The sequence below is a fragment of the Bufo bufo genome, chromosome 6 (genome assembly GCF_905171765.1).
Source record: "Bufo bufo chromosome 6, aBufBuf1.1, whole genome shotgun sequence".
Classification (NCBI taxonomy): domain Eukaryota; kingdom Metazoa; phylum Chordata; class Amphibia; order Anura; family Bufonidae; genus Bufo; species Bufo bufo.
This window is the reverse complement of record NC_053394.1, coordinates 221,651,307-221,666,302: the sequence shown is the minus strand read 5'-3', so window position 1 is coordinate 221,666,302 and position 14,996 is coordinate 221,651,307. Positions and strand designations below refer to the sequence as shown.

Here is a 14,996-nt window from a genome sequence, read left to right as displayed (position 1 = left end):
ATCACGCCCCTGTAAGGCTCCATTCAGACGTCCGTATGCGTTTTGCGGATCCGATCCATCTATCAGTGGATCCGTAAAAATCATGCGGACGTCTGAATGGAGCTTTACAGGGGGGTGATCAATGACAGGGGGGTAATCAATGACAGGGGGGTGATCAGGGAGTCTATATGGGGTGATCACCACAGTCATTGATCATGCCCCTGTAAGGCTCCATTCAGACGTCCGTATGCGTTTTGCGGATCCGATCCATCTATCAGTGGATCCGTAAAAATCATGCGGACATCTGAATGGAGCTTTACAGGGGGGTGATCAATGACAGGGGGGTGATCAGGGAGTCTATATGGGGTGATCACCACAGTCATTGATCATGTCCCTGTAAGGCTCCATTCAGACGTCCGTATGCGTTTTGCGGATCCGATCCATCTATCAGTGGATCCGTAAAAATCATGCGGACATCTGAATGGAGCTTTACAGGGGGGTGATCAATGACAGGGGGGTAATCAATGACAGGGGGGTGATCAGGGAGTCTATATGGGGTGATCAGGGGTGATCAAGGGTGAATAAGGGGTTAATAAGTGACAGGGGGGGGGGGGTGTAGTGTAGTGGTGCTTGGTACAACATATTACTGAGCTACCTGTGTCCTCTGGTGGTCGATCCAAACAAAGGGGACCACCAGAGGACCAGGTAGCAGGTATATATACCTGTTAAGGGTTAAAAAAAAACACATCTCCAGCCTGCCAGCGAACGATCGCCGCTGGCAGGCTGGAGATCCACTCTCTTACCTTCCGTTCCTGTGTGCGCGGGTTCACAGGAAATCTCGGCTCACGCGAGATGACGCCAATCGGCGTTAGCGTAGCCTGGGGGAGCCGCCGCGATGACGCCTTTCGGCGTTACAGTTGCGGCAAGTGGTCAAGGCAGTTCTGAAGGCAAAAGGGGGTCCAACACCGTATTAGTATGGTGTTCCTAATAATTCTTTAGGTGAGTGTATATCACTATATTCTAAATATTCGCGAATTCTCGAAGTGCCGATATTCGCGATTAATATTCGCTATTCAAATATTTGCACCCAACACTAGTAACTACACAATATCTTGAAGTAATATAACTGCTATGCTAATACTATACTATACTATAATAATGGCGTTTTTGCAGTAAAATTGCTTTTGAAACTTTGCTGCAACTGAACTCTACAGTATCTTGCAGTAATACAATGCGTCCTGTACTCAAAGCATTGGGAAATTAGACCCAAGGTCAGGCTGAAACTCACAGCATCATAGATCACTTGGGAAGATTTTAGTTAAAATTAAATAAAAAATAGTTTGCTGTTAATAATCAGCTTTATCCTATTTTTTTACTTGTTGGCGGTAAAGGCTAGGGGGTGTTGGGTGCTATGTATTTTCTTAATACACAATTTATTATGTATGTCATTTTGGAGAATTTTGTTTGGTATTCTATAATCAGTAAAAGTCACGTTCATTGCTGATTGCGGCATCTGAGAATAATAGTGAGGGCTTTCAGGGGTTAATCTCTGCGCTCAAATGGATGAGGTGAGTATGTGGTTTTTTTTACCACCATTTCAGGGAAAATTGATTAGTTACCACAAAGCACAAGGAAATTTGGCTTTGCGGAGAATCAAATTTTCACTGAAATTCGAAGTTCACTTCAAATACTTTGATTCTCTCAACCAGGGCCGGTGCTACCATAAGGCAGACCAAGCGGCTGCCTTAGGGCGCACCCTGGGGGAGGGCAGAAAAATGAACCTTTTTTTTTTTATCACTTACTTGTGAGTTGCGCCACAGCGCCACCGGCCGCCTGCCCCAGCCCTCGTGCACCGTGCGGCCCTCACTCACAGAGCGGCACGGGCACGGCAACAAGCTCACGGGGTCAGGCCAGAGGAGTGTGACTGGCGAGTGGCGCAGCGGCGGCAGGCAGCAGCAGGGACTGGAGCTGACTGTCTCTGTGAGTCTGACTCACACACAGCCAGATTGCCGTAGCAGCAGGACAGGTGGGTAGGTGATCACTGATGTGATGAGCATAAATGTGTTTTAAAAAAATTATTACACAAACAACAATCATAAATGGAGGGTGGGTGGTGGTGACCGTGACATGATTGGAGGGGGGACAACGTCTGTAGTCTGTGACATGGGGATGGGGCCAGGGCCGGCCAGGGGGGAAGGGGATGATGTGCCATGGAGGGGGGGGGGGGGAATGTGACACAATAGGTGTAATGATGTGATCATGATGTGACACGAAGGGGGTGATGTGACATGGTTTGGAAGGGGAGAAATGTGACATGGATGGAGGGGGAGAAATGTGACATTGAGGGGGTGAAATGTGACATTGAGGGGGAGAAAGTTGACATGAAGGGGGATAAATGTGACATGGGGGAGAAATGTGACATGGGGGTGATGTGACAGAGGGGATTATGTAAAAAGGAGGGGGGAAATGAGATGGAGGGCTGATGTGACATAGGGGGGTGATTTGACATGGAGGGGGAGAAATGTGACATGGGGGGCTGATGGCAGACATGGGAGCATGATGGCTGACATGGGGGGCTGATGGATGGGGGCTGATATCTGACCTGGGGGTCTGATCTTAGGTCTGATTAACATTGGGGGTCTGATTGCTGGTCTGACCTGAGATGTAATTGAAAATATTTTTTTCTTTTTATCCTCCTCTAAAACCTAGGTGCGTCTTAGAGGGCAAAAAATACGGTCCTCAAACTAGCGATGGTCTGAAGCAGAGAGAAAATACCAGGACTACACAGAGGAGAAGCCAGCTGCTGCAGACGGGACCAGGGCCAGGTGAGCTGTGAGGGGGGAGGGGGGGGGTGGGGTGCCAAAATGTAGCTTTGCTTGTGTTGGCAAAAATCCTTGCACCGGCCCTGCTCTCAACCCCACTTACTATTCCTGATTTCAACGGTCATGTAGAAAAACTGATGTGAGAATTGCTCCATCTGTGTGCTTTGCATGTGCTGTCTAACGAGTAAGGAAAAAAGTCACAAATTTCTGTGAAAATTTGTCTCACATTACATTTACTACCAGGTTCTTGGGATTTTTCCAGCCATGTGATCATATCAACGCACTGGTATAAAAAAAATTCATAGTAGCCTAAATTACCTAGCAACTCTGCATTTTTGTGGCATTGGAGTATGTCTAGAATAAAGAACAGGTAACGGCGGGTTGGCATTGGAATTCTGTTTTCGGTTTCGTTATAACAGAGTTATAACAGAATTCTAGGACGGAAAGCAAAACGGAAGCCTTGTAGAGGCATTCCATCTTTCTCCGTCCTAATACATGTCTATGGGGACACATAACGGTTCCGTTTAGTTCCATTACACATGACAGAAAAAATAGTCCTGTCGTTATGTTGGGGTAGAGAGTTCCAGAGTGTAGAGGAGAGTAGAGAAAAAGGTCTTGTGAGGATCGGAGATTACGTGTGGGGATATATTGAGAAAGTAGATCAGAAATGTATGGAGGGGACAAGAAGTGGACGGCCTCATATGTATTTATTAGTATTTTAAACTGAATTCACTGGGCAATAGCGAGCCATTGAAGGGACTGGCAGAGGGGAGAGGCAGAAGAGTAATGGGGGAGGAGAGGTGTATTAGTCAGGCAGCACAGTTGAGGATAGATTGGACGGGTGCGGGGGTGCTAGATGAAAGGCCACATAGGAGGATGTTACAATAGTCTAGGTGGGAGATGATGAGGGCAGTTACAAGCAATTTTGCAAACTCATGGCTGAGAAACGCGTGGATGAGAGAAATATTTTTGACTTGGAGGCGGCAGGTGGTGGAAAGGGCTTGGATGACTAGGGAGAGCAGACTTGGTTGACTAGGGAGAGTGTGCAGCCTTTGATTGTGATAGATAGGTCTGTTAGGGGTTTGAGTGAGATGGGGAAAGATGATAAATTATGTTTTATCAATGTTACGTTTTAGAAAGTGAGGGGAGAAGGAGGATATAGAAAATAGGCATTGTGGGATTCTAGATAGTACAGTGGGGATATCTGTACCAGAGAGATACATTTGCATGTTGTCAGCATAAGGCCCCTTGCAGACGAGCGTGTCCGGATTAGGTCCGGATGCATCCCGGTGCATTGCGGCAAACCTGCGCGAGTAGGTACGCAATTGCAGTCAGTTTTGACTTCGATTGCGTTCTGATGTTCAGTTTTTATCGCGCAAGTGCAATGTGTTTTGCACACGCGTGATAAAAAACTGACTGTGGTACCCAGACCCGAACTTCTTCACAGAAGTTCAGGTTTGGGTTAGTTGTAGTGTAGATTGTATTATTTTCCCTTAAAACATGGTTATAAGGGAAAATAATAGCATTCTGAATACAGAATGCATAGTACAATAGGGCTGGAGGGGTTAAAAAAATAAATAATTTAACTCACCTTAATCCACTTGTTCGCGCAGCCGGCATCTCTTCTGTCTTGTTCTGTGAGGAATAGGACCTTTGATGACATCACTACGCTCATCACATGGTCCGTCACATGATCCTTCACGATTTTCACGCAACCCCATTCACTTCTATGGGGCCTGCGTTACGTGAAAAATGCACAAAGAGAAGCATGCTGCGATTTTCACGCAAGTGATGCGTGAAAATCACCGCTCATGTGCACAGCCCCATAGAAATGAATGGGTCCAGATTCAGTGCGGGTGCAATGCGTTCACCTCACGCATTGCAACCGCGCGGAAATCTCGCCCGTGTAAAAGGGGCCTAAAAGTGATACTGAAATCCATGGGACTCTATGAGCTATACCAGGCCAAATGTTATATCCTTTTACATATCATTCATTAATACTACAAGAATGCAAAATTCATTACACCACTTTAGAATTTTTTTTTTTTAATCTACCTCCCTCATATATTGTCTTAAAATGGTTGAAAGCCTAATGTACTCTGCAATTGTTCTTGTTCACTAAATCACTAAAACTCAAATACAAAACCAATCCAGCTGGTTTGTTCAACTTTAAGGTAAAAACAGAATCATCGGAGCAGACTGTCCTAACGCCTCTTATTGATGTCCAGTATTATTCCACATCAACTTTATTTCAATACAAAACCCGATTCCGAGCGTGTATAAATCCACTGGGATTAGAAGAAATTTAATAATGTTAAACAGCAAAATAACATGTGACGTTACCTCTACAAAGCTTACCAATACATCACTGCAGGTGTAGTGTACGGGGACTGTAATGCCCGTCACTACAGGAGGGTCACTTGTGTGCTGTCGTTCCCCCCCTTATTTATGGGGAAGTTGGTATAAGTCATCTTTATAAACTGTAATGCTATGTATTTCCCTGTTACTGTGAAACTTGCATGTACAGGCCTGCTAGGGATGTCATTCCAGCTCTGAGTCACTAGAGGGAGCTAGGGAGCCCTAGTTTATATAAGGCCCAGTCAGGGAAAGGAGGAGTAGTTGAAGGAGACTTTAGACTGAGTTAGAGATCAGACTATGTCTGAGTCAAGTCCAGGCCTGAAGCCTGCAGACCAGGAGAGGGTATTGCAGTCCCTGTAACCGGGTTCCAGATTCAAAGAGAAGGTTCCCCTCCTGAGTTCACCTATGCAGAAGCAGGAACCCCTCAATTAAAGAGCCTGAGGAAGCTGAGAGAGAGACAGAGGCAAAGCTCAGAAAAGCAAGAGGTACTCAAGACAACAGAGGAGGTACTTGATAAAGATAAAACCAAGGATATACGCCAGAGCTAGGGGCTAGGGTATTGGGCCTTGGAGAAGATTTTCTATGTTCCAGGATCAGTCAGGAATAGAGTGCAAGCTGCCTGTACTGCAAGTCCTGTGTTTAACACTCTAAAGTCACCTTGCTATACATATATTGCCTGCATCAATTGTATTGAAAATCAACTGTCTGCAAAGGAACTGTGTTTCCGTTAATGTCCCTATATGATGACTACTAAAGTTTGAGTTCTGCTTTAACATCACGTGGTTCCTCAGTTATTCCTGCTATCAGCAAACGGCGTGCCACCGTTTAATTGGCACTGGCGTCACGAACATTTCTCATCATCACCTGCCCTTGCAGAGAGTCAGCCGTCTCAGGTTAGTGTCTATTGCACTACAACACCCAGGAACACTATTAACCCTAACTTGAGTACGCTGCACAGGTGCTAGACAGACCAATCCATGGACAAGTTTAATTTGCAAACTTCTAGAAACGTCAGTAGAAAACTATCCCAAAATTAGGGAATTTTACCATATGGGAAATCTAAAACAGAAATGTTTTCTACAACATACTCTCATAGGTGACCGGTCTGGCTTCTATTTCCAGAACAAGATAGTACAACCAGGTACCCCAATGCTTCACTAAATGGGTGTACAAACTATTTACCCTGTATAATCAATAGAATATGACACTTGCCCAGAGATTTGTATGGACAGATGACTCAGTGTCTAAAAAGACAACATGCTGTTCAAGTGTTCCTGATGAAAATGCAGCAGACCGCTGAACTTATAACAATTCTTACACAAAAAGCAGGAACAGAAAACACAAAGTTACCAGCAGAAAGATAGGACACTCATTGGCTAACCTGGGAATCAGAGTTTAAGGCACTATGTATCACTTCAAAGAAGTATAGACATTCCTAGAGAGAATCCTGAGATCGCATCACTGGATGTCTCTTCAAACAGCTGTCTTGCAAACAGGTTGGAAATACAAAACGTGGTACCAAGATGACATAAGTGTAGTCATACCAAAGTCTAAATCAGAGCAGGTTGCATATTGGCTACATGAGTAAACGTGCATGGGTCAGGGCAGTAGTGTGAAAAGCTGCATGAAGTACATTGGCTGTCAACTCTTTGGGATATGCCGTCAATGTATGATTGGATTCCACTCCAAGAAATGGCAATGATCAGCAGAAATAATGGACAGCAGCATTCGCTGGATCGCTGCAATACCAAATGAAAGACATGAGTAAGACTGTGTCTGGCTTTCCCAGCCCTGTTCACTTAAATGGGCTACTTTGCACTAGGGATCGACCGATATTGATTTTTTTAGGGCCGATACCGATAATTTGTGAACTTTCAGGCCGATAGCCGATAATTTATACCGATATTCTGGGAATTCTCATTTTTGAAAAAAAAAAAATTCCTACACAAATCTGCTGAAAATTAATATGTTTATTGTTAACGTGTATTATTTTTTTTTGTAAATCTTTTTTCTTTTTCATTTATCCTTAATATATATATTTTTTAAAATAACTTTTAGCCCCCTTAAGGACTAGAACCCTTGTCCTATTCACCCTGATAGATCTCTATCAGGGTGAATAGGAGCTCACACTGTCCCTGCTGCTCTGTGCTTTGTGCACACAGCAGCATGGAGCTGAACATGGCAGCCAGGGCTTCAGTAGCGTCCTGGCTGCCATGGTAACCGATTGGAGCCCCAGGATTACAAAGCTGGGGCTCCGATCAGAGGAGCAGGGGAGAGGGGATCCTGTGGCCACTGCCACCAATGATTAATACTGGGTGGGGGGGGGGGGGCGCACTGCGCCACCAACGTTTTTAATACTGGGATGGGGGTGTGGGGCGCACTGCACCACCAATGATTAATACTGGGGGTCTTGGGGGGGCGCACTGCTCCACCAATGAACATAAATCTCTCATTTATTCATATACAGGAGGCGGGAGCTGGCTGCAGAATCACATAGCCGGCTCCCGACCTCTATGAGCAGTAGCTGCGATCCGCGGCACCTAAGGGGTTAACTACCGCAGATCACAGCTTCCGCTCATAGAGGTCGGGAGCCGGCTATGTGATTCTGCAGCCAGCTCCCGCCTCCTGTATATGAATTAATGAAAGACTTATCTTCATTGGTGGAGCGGTGGCCACAGCCCCTCCCCTTCTTTTGTGCTTTCTCCTCTCATTGGCGGCAGCGGCAGCAGCAGCACAGGGGGAGGGAGACACTGCTTCCTTCTCCCCTGTGCTGCTGAGGGAACACGGAGAGCGCTGAGAGGAGCAGCGCGTTCTGTGTTCCCCATACGTTATCGGTATATGGGCAAAATAGATGCCGATACTGATAACTGTCAAAATCCTGAATATCGGCCGATAATATAGGTAAAACCGATAATCGGTCGATCCCTACTTTGCACTGCCAGGTATAGATATACTTGACATTTAAACCTTCAGTTGTTATGGTAAATTACGACCACAGCATCTGAGGGTCATTTACTGGGAGCGGGCTGCTTCCGGTGACCAAACGGCTTCCCCATGGCAAGATCGCAGGAGCCATTCAGTTGCTATGGCAGTCAGGAACCTTTTAAAGGTTCCCAGGCCTTCCATAGCAAAGCTCCTATTGAGCCCTGCCTGCGGCTGCTCCAGCAGGGATGCTGGCTGTCAGCCAGACAAAAAATGCTGCAGCATGCACTTTTTGTCTAGCTGAACGCTGACATTTATGCCGGAAAGCGGCCACATCACTGCCAGACCCCATAACAGTTTATGGGTCCAGCAGTGAACAGTTTTAACCGGCAATGCTGGATCTGGTAAACTCCGGCAGTCTGACCCTCTGCTGGAACAGACTGCCAGAGTTCACAATGCCGACCTGAACCCAGCCTTAGGCTCCATTCACACGTCCATGGTGTGTTGCGGACCCGCAAATTGCGGATCCGCAACACACCCGCCCGGCACCCCTATAGAAATGCCTATTCTTGTCCGCAAGCTGCGGACAAGAATAGGACATGTTCTATCTTTTGCGGAGCTGCGGACCTGAAGATCGGGGCCGCGCTCCGCAAATGCGGATACTGACAGCACACGGTGTGCTGTCCGCATCCATTCTGTCCCCATAGAAAATGAATGGGAAAAATTGCGGAACGGATGCGGACCCATTTGCGGACGTGTGAATGGAGCCTTAGACTGCTGCAGGTTTATAAGCCCCTGGCTTGCACTGGCTAGCATTAGGCTACCTGCATACAATGTGGGAAGCATCCTTTTTTTCTCCATGGAGAAACTGCAGCTTAATACAGTACAAGCAATGTTAATGTGATAAATCTCATTCATGTACACTTTGCTTCTGGGACTGTATGTTGGAGGGGCTGAAGAGAGGAAGGAGTAATGTGATTTACAGGGGCTGCATTGGAGGGGCTGATGTCATTTATATGGAGCTGTAATATATACATTTTATGCCATACGACCAGCTGATGGACTTTTTCTAACTAATATCTACTGGTATATAGAGCATTGTACATTCATACTAATGGGTTTTAGCTAGAGAAATTTTTTCCATAGACAACAATGTGCTGAGTAGCACAACTGGTAAGGATTTTGTCTCTCAAAGGGGAGGTTGTGAGTTCAAATCCCTCTGTTAACAGTTTAAAAGTAGAGAAAGTATCGTCTGACTATACACTAAAGTGCATGGGAGCCTTAAAAGTAAGGGGCCCACCTAACATTTTTGCACAGGTTCCCCGTACTGTCTGTGCCCACCCCTGGCATGGAAACACTCCAGCTCTTGGTACATAACCTAGAAGTGCGGCAGCCTTAGGTACCCAAAGAGGTCTGGAAGTTCAGACACAATGATAACAAAAAATACATAGGGTTAATTACTCATACCGGTAATTGGATTTTCCAATAGCCTCACCAACAGCACTAACACGGAAGCTCAAACTTTAAAAGGGCCTCCTCCCCTTACCTAACCAGTAAATAACAAAGTACACGGTAGTGATGCAAGAACAAAATTATATTAATCCAACTGGAAAACCATAATTAAGAGTGGGAAAATCCCCAGTGCCGTTGGGGAAGCTATTGGAAAATCCAATTACCGGTAAGAGTAATTAACCCTTTTCCCCAGCGCCTCCCCCAACGGCACTGATAGGAGGAATAACAGAGGAGTTTTACTAGGGTGGGATTATGGCAGAAAGAATTCTGCGCCCAAAGGATAAATCCTGATTATGCATGACATTTAATTTATAATGGTTAAAGAAAGTCATTGGATTTGACCACACAGCTGCTTTACAAATTTGTTCAATAAAGATGGCTGCATTTTCTGCCCAAGAGGTCGACATAGCCCGTGTTAAATGGGCCCTGAGTCACTTCGGAAGATCTAAGTTCTTTTGAGCATAACAAAGAGAAATTGCCTGCTTTATCCACCTTGCAATGGTGGCTTTACTGGCTGCCTGACCTTTGTTAGGCCCCTGAAACTGAGGGAGGAGGTGATCCGATTTTCTATTCTTTTCTCCAGATTTTTAAGTAGGCAAGCACACAACGTCTCACATCCAGATTATGAAAGCGCCTCTCCAGGTCTGTCGAAGGTGATGGACAGAATGATGGTAAAATGATTTCCTGATTACAGTGAAATCTGGATACTACCTTCGGGAGAAAGGATGTACAATGTCTTAAGATTATCCTGTTGTCTAGAATCCTAAGATAAGGAGGACAGCAAGAGAAGGCCTGTATTTCCCCCACCCTTCTTGCCGTTGTTATGGTCAGGAGGAAGGTAGTCTTTAAGGTCAGAAGTTTGAGAGAAATATCTTCAATAGGCTCAAACGGAGAGCCCATCAGCGCCGTAAGGACTAAGTTCAAGTCCCAAGGTGGAATGGTAGAGTGTAATCTGGGAAAATCTCTGATTGCTCCCTTGATGAATCGCCTGATTAGAGGATGATCAGATAGATTTGTGTCTAGAAAAACTGCTAAAGTGGAGATTTGAACTTTAAGGGTGGATGGCTTAAGCCCCTTGTTTAAACCTGCCTGCAGAAACTCTAAAATGACAGGTATGTTGAGTAAGGGACTTTGCTGGATCCTGTTACTAGAAAACAAAAGGAAAAGGAAAGCTTTCCACGTTCTGAGATAGATCTTGGAGGTTATGACTTTCCTACCCTTTAGTAAGGTAGAGATTACAGGGTCAGAGAGACCCTTCTTTTTCAGATTTTTGCGTTCAATCTCAATGCCGTCCACTTCAGCTGAGAGACCCCTGGATGGTGTACTGGCCCTTGTTGAAGAAGGCCTGGAAACAGGCGATAGCCTGAGTAAGAGGGGAAACCTTTCTGGCCAACATTGAGCAATGATGACCTGTGCGCCCTCTTCCGCCATCTTCATCAGGGTTCTCAGAATCAGGCTGAATGGAGAGAATGCATATAGTAGACCACTATCTCTGGACTGTCTAGGGGGGACAGGGAACAAAATTTTTCTACTTTCCTGTTCATCCGGTCTGCGAATAAATCCAGAACCGGAATACTTAGGCATGTAAAGTCCAGGCATGTAAAATCCATTCTCCCTCTTTTAGAGTTTGATGGCTGAGGAAGTCGGCCACCATATTGCTGCTTCCTTTTAAATGCATGACCGTTAGAGAGGATAGGTGTTTTTTTCCGCAAAAAGAAAGATATCCCTTGATGTTGCTGCCAAAGATCGGCTTTGGGTACCTCCGTGCCTGTTTATATAAGCGACTGTCGTGATATTGTCTAAAAGGATTTTGATATGATGGAGAGAGGTTCTTGAGTGAAGGGCTAAAAGAACTTCGTAGACTGCTCTGAGCTCTCTTAGGTTTGATGATGCATTTAACATGGAATCGTCCCAGACTCCTTGAACCATAAGGTCCCCCGCATGGCCTCCCCAGCCTTGTCTGCTAGCATCTGTAGACACCACTAGAAGATTTTCTTGACGCCAGAAGACACCTCTATGCAGATTTCTTTTTATCCTCCACCAACCCAGGGAACATTTTATGAACGGTGTAATTGAAACTTTTTTGTCCAGAGAGTTTCTGTTGCCATCCCAAGATGCTAGAAGAAAGGCTTGCAGAATTCTGGTGTGGATTTGTGCCCATCTGACAGCAGGGATTGAGGATGTCAGAATTCCCAGGATTGTCATGACGTTTCTGATAGTAGTCGATCTTAGACTGCAAAACCGATTTACCTTTAGTTGAAGGGACGACTTCTTCTCCCTGTTTCTCCCTGGGCGTTCCTTCTCCCTGGCTGTAGCACTGTCCAATCGCAGCACAGAGCTCACAGCCTGGGAGTTTTTTTTCTCCCTGGTGACCCGATAGTAGCAATTACCATACAGCGCGGGAGAAGGTAACAGTGCCACAGCGGGCGAACGGAGTGGCGCCCAGGGATAATAGTAAGTGCAGTAAGATCCCTGGGCACTGCTCTATATGTCCAGATAGTTATCTTACAATGTTCGGACCCATGAAAGGTCCTCTTTAAGCATGGGCAAGGAGTCCAAAATCTCTTCCCTAGGGGTTCCTGCTGCAAGATGATACTCTAGCTGATTGAGCCATACTGATAGGGATCTGGTGGTACAGGTGGATGCAAAGCTTGGTCTGAACATGGCTGTATTTACTTCCCAAGCCTTTTTTAGTAAGTTCTCACACTTCTTATCCATCGAATGACAAAGTAATCCCATGTCCTCAACCAGGAGGGAGGATTTTTTGGATATCTGTGCCACTGGAGCATCAATCTTTGGAGTTTTATCCCAAAGATTTGAGTCAGAGTCCGAAAACTGACACTTTTTTTAAAAAAGTGTTTGCAATCAGGGTTCTCTTTTCGGGCCCCTTTCACTCCCTCGAGATTAGGGCCTTGTCATTATTATGGATCGGAAAGACATGTCTTTTCCTTTCTCCTAGACCCTGAAACATCTGATCCAGGATGGAGGGACTTTCTTTAGACTCCTCCAGGTGCATAGTAGCTCTTAGGTCTCTTTCACACAAGCGTGACGCATTGGCTCCGAATGCGTTCAGGGTGCGTTCAGTGAAACTCACACCATTTTGCAAGCAAGTTTAGTCAGTTTTGTCTGCGTGGGTGCAATGCTTTTTCATATCATTTTTCACGCGCGTGATAAAAAAACTGAAGGTTTACAAACAACATCTCTTAGCAAACATCAGTGAAAAAAAGGCATTGCATCCTCACTTTATTGTGGATGCAATGTGTTTTTCACTGAAGCCCCATTCACCCATTGAAATTAATGGATCAGGATTCAGTGCGGGTGCTATGCGTTCACGTCACAGGCCTTATAGTTTTTAAGAGACTGTCTCTATCTTCCGGGAAAAACAATGGTCTCCCCTGCGCATCGTCAGATAAATCAGAGTCTATGTCGGAAGCAATTTCCCCTTCATCCAAATCCAATCCGAATAACTGGGAACTCTGGTATTTTTGAGACGTAGAGGCTTGCGGTGAAGAGGGAGGTAACCTAGACTCCACTGCAGCATTAACCTCTTCACATACTATTGCTGTCAGTGGGATCCAGTGGGGCCAGACTAATCTATACACCAAAAAGAATGAATGTCCCCCCACTAATAAAGAACAATCAAATACCAAAAATCTATATCTTTAATAAATTATGAAAATCGTGAACATATAAAAACAGTCACAACAGCAGCATACATGTGCAAGCAAAGAGAATACATTGGTACTGCAGTAAATGGTTATGAAGAAAAGAGAAGTTTAGCAGCCCTCACCTGCCCTTCCTTTAGTTGTGAGCACGGATGGCACGTGTCAGGTATGGGCAGCAATGCAAAAAGAGGTTGAAAGAAATCCAGCTCCACTTGGATAAAGGAATGTGCGTTTATTCAGCTTGCGGTTAAAAACTCATCCATGAATTACAAAAATTAGCAGTCCTGTCTACGCGTTTCGGGCTACCAGAGACAATTCCAGCCCTTCTTCATGACACAGAAAGACATTAAAAGTGAGACCTTTTAAAGGGGAGGGTGCGCCTGTGTTCACTGATTGTTTCCACAGGCCTGTAACCGCCCCCAAGAGAAGGTGCCACACCTTTAGTTAGCTCTTCTCATGAAAATTAAATAAAAAAATATATATATATAACCATACACATGCATAGAAAAAAAGATATATATAGTAGCTATGCAAGAGCTATGCTATGCAGAAGAGTATACATATAAGAAGGATACACATAGGGTATATGCTGAATATATAGCAGTGATTTAGCAGAATATGGTGGCACGTGATGGAAGTCAGATCAACAGAAATTTGGTTACTATAAAATTCCCAGAAAAAGGAGGGATTCATACACCAGATTATTGGTATATAGATTATTGCTGCAAGATCAGATCTAGGCGTTTATTAAGCCCCTCAGGTTGGCGTGTATTCAGCGAAAAAATCCAAAACGATTCTCTGTTTAATAATTTTCTTCTATAGTCTCCTCCACGCTTAGGCAAAAAAACTTTTTCTATGCCTTGTACTACCATATCTGATGTGTCCCCACCATGGCAGACAGCAAAATGCAGACTAGCTGCAGACACATTGCGACTGCCATGGTGGGGCACATCAGAGATGTGTTTGCGTATTCTAGATTTTATTGCATTAATAGTACAACCCACGTATTGCAGTTTGCACTTTGTGCAGGTGATCAAATATACAGCGTGGGTTGTATTGCAGTTAAGATACGCTTTCATTGGAAAAACTCTGTTGTTTGCAGTTGAGGAAAAAGTTTTGGATTTTATCATATGTGTGCAGCAAATACATCTGTGGTGTCCACACCTGTAACTCCCCTTGGTCCTAAGCCACACTGGTTGCGACTTTTTCTCTTCTTGATATAGGCTGGGGCTGACATAGTTTGCAATTGTGGGCGCCCTTCTAGCTGCGCATTTAACCCCATCTGCAACTATGTCAGTCCATTCTCTATCATAAGACAGGACAGGAAAATGCTTTTTTATAATATGACATATCTGTTGGTACTCTGTACTATATTGTGTCACAAACAGATTATTCCTTCTGCCCTTATCCTTGATATTATGGTTTTTATTTTTACTATTAGTGCCTATATCAGATGAAGGAGCCTCCTTTTGCAATAGATGTTCCTGTCTAGGATAAAGGAGGGATCCCCTTTCAATGGTTAAGACCTGTACTATGGCATCCTCTACATGTTTTGCACCATAGCCTCTTTTACCCAGTCTATGGGAAATATATCTAGCCTCCTCCATAAAGCTTTTTTCTTCCGTGCAATTCCTTCTTGCACAGATTATTTCCCCCCTGGGTATATTGGCAGTTACATGTTTTGGATGACAAGATGTCGCATGTAATGTAGTATTACCTGCCATAGGTTTCCTGTATG

At 44.8% G+C, this 14,996-nt stretch overlaps 1 protein-coding gene across 4 annotated transcripts in view; it reads right to left on the bottom strand.

The window, feature by feature from the left end:
• PRXL2A (peroxiredoxin like 2A) overlaps positions 1-14,996 on the bottom strand; it is a 71,227-nt gene that overhangs the window by 40,809 nt on the left and 15,422 nt on the right. The window contains exons 1-2 of one of the 4 annotated variants that reach the window (XM_040437377.1): positions 8,068-8,077; positions 6,244-6,248 (exon numbers count right to left, since the gene is read on the bottom strand). The exons of the other annotated variants lie outside the window; for them this stretch is intronic. The gene's annotated coding sequence lies outside the window, so the exon portion shown is untranslated. Of the gene's footprint in view, positions 1-6,243; positions 6,249-8,067; positions 8,078-14,996 lie in introns of those variants that run through there. 4 annotated transcript variants of the gene reach the window in all.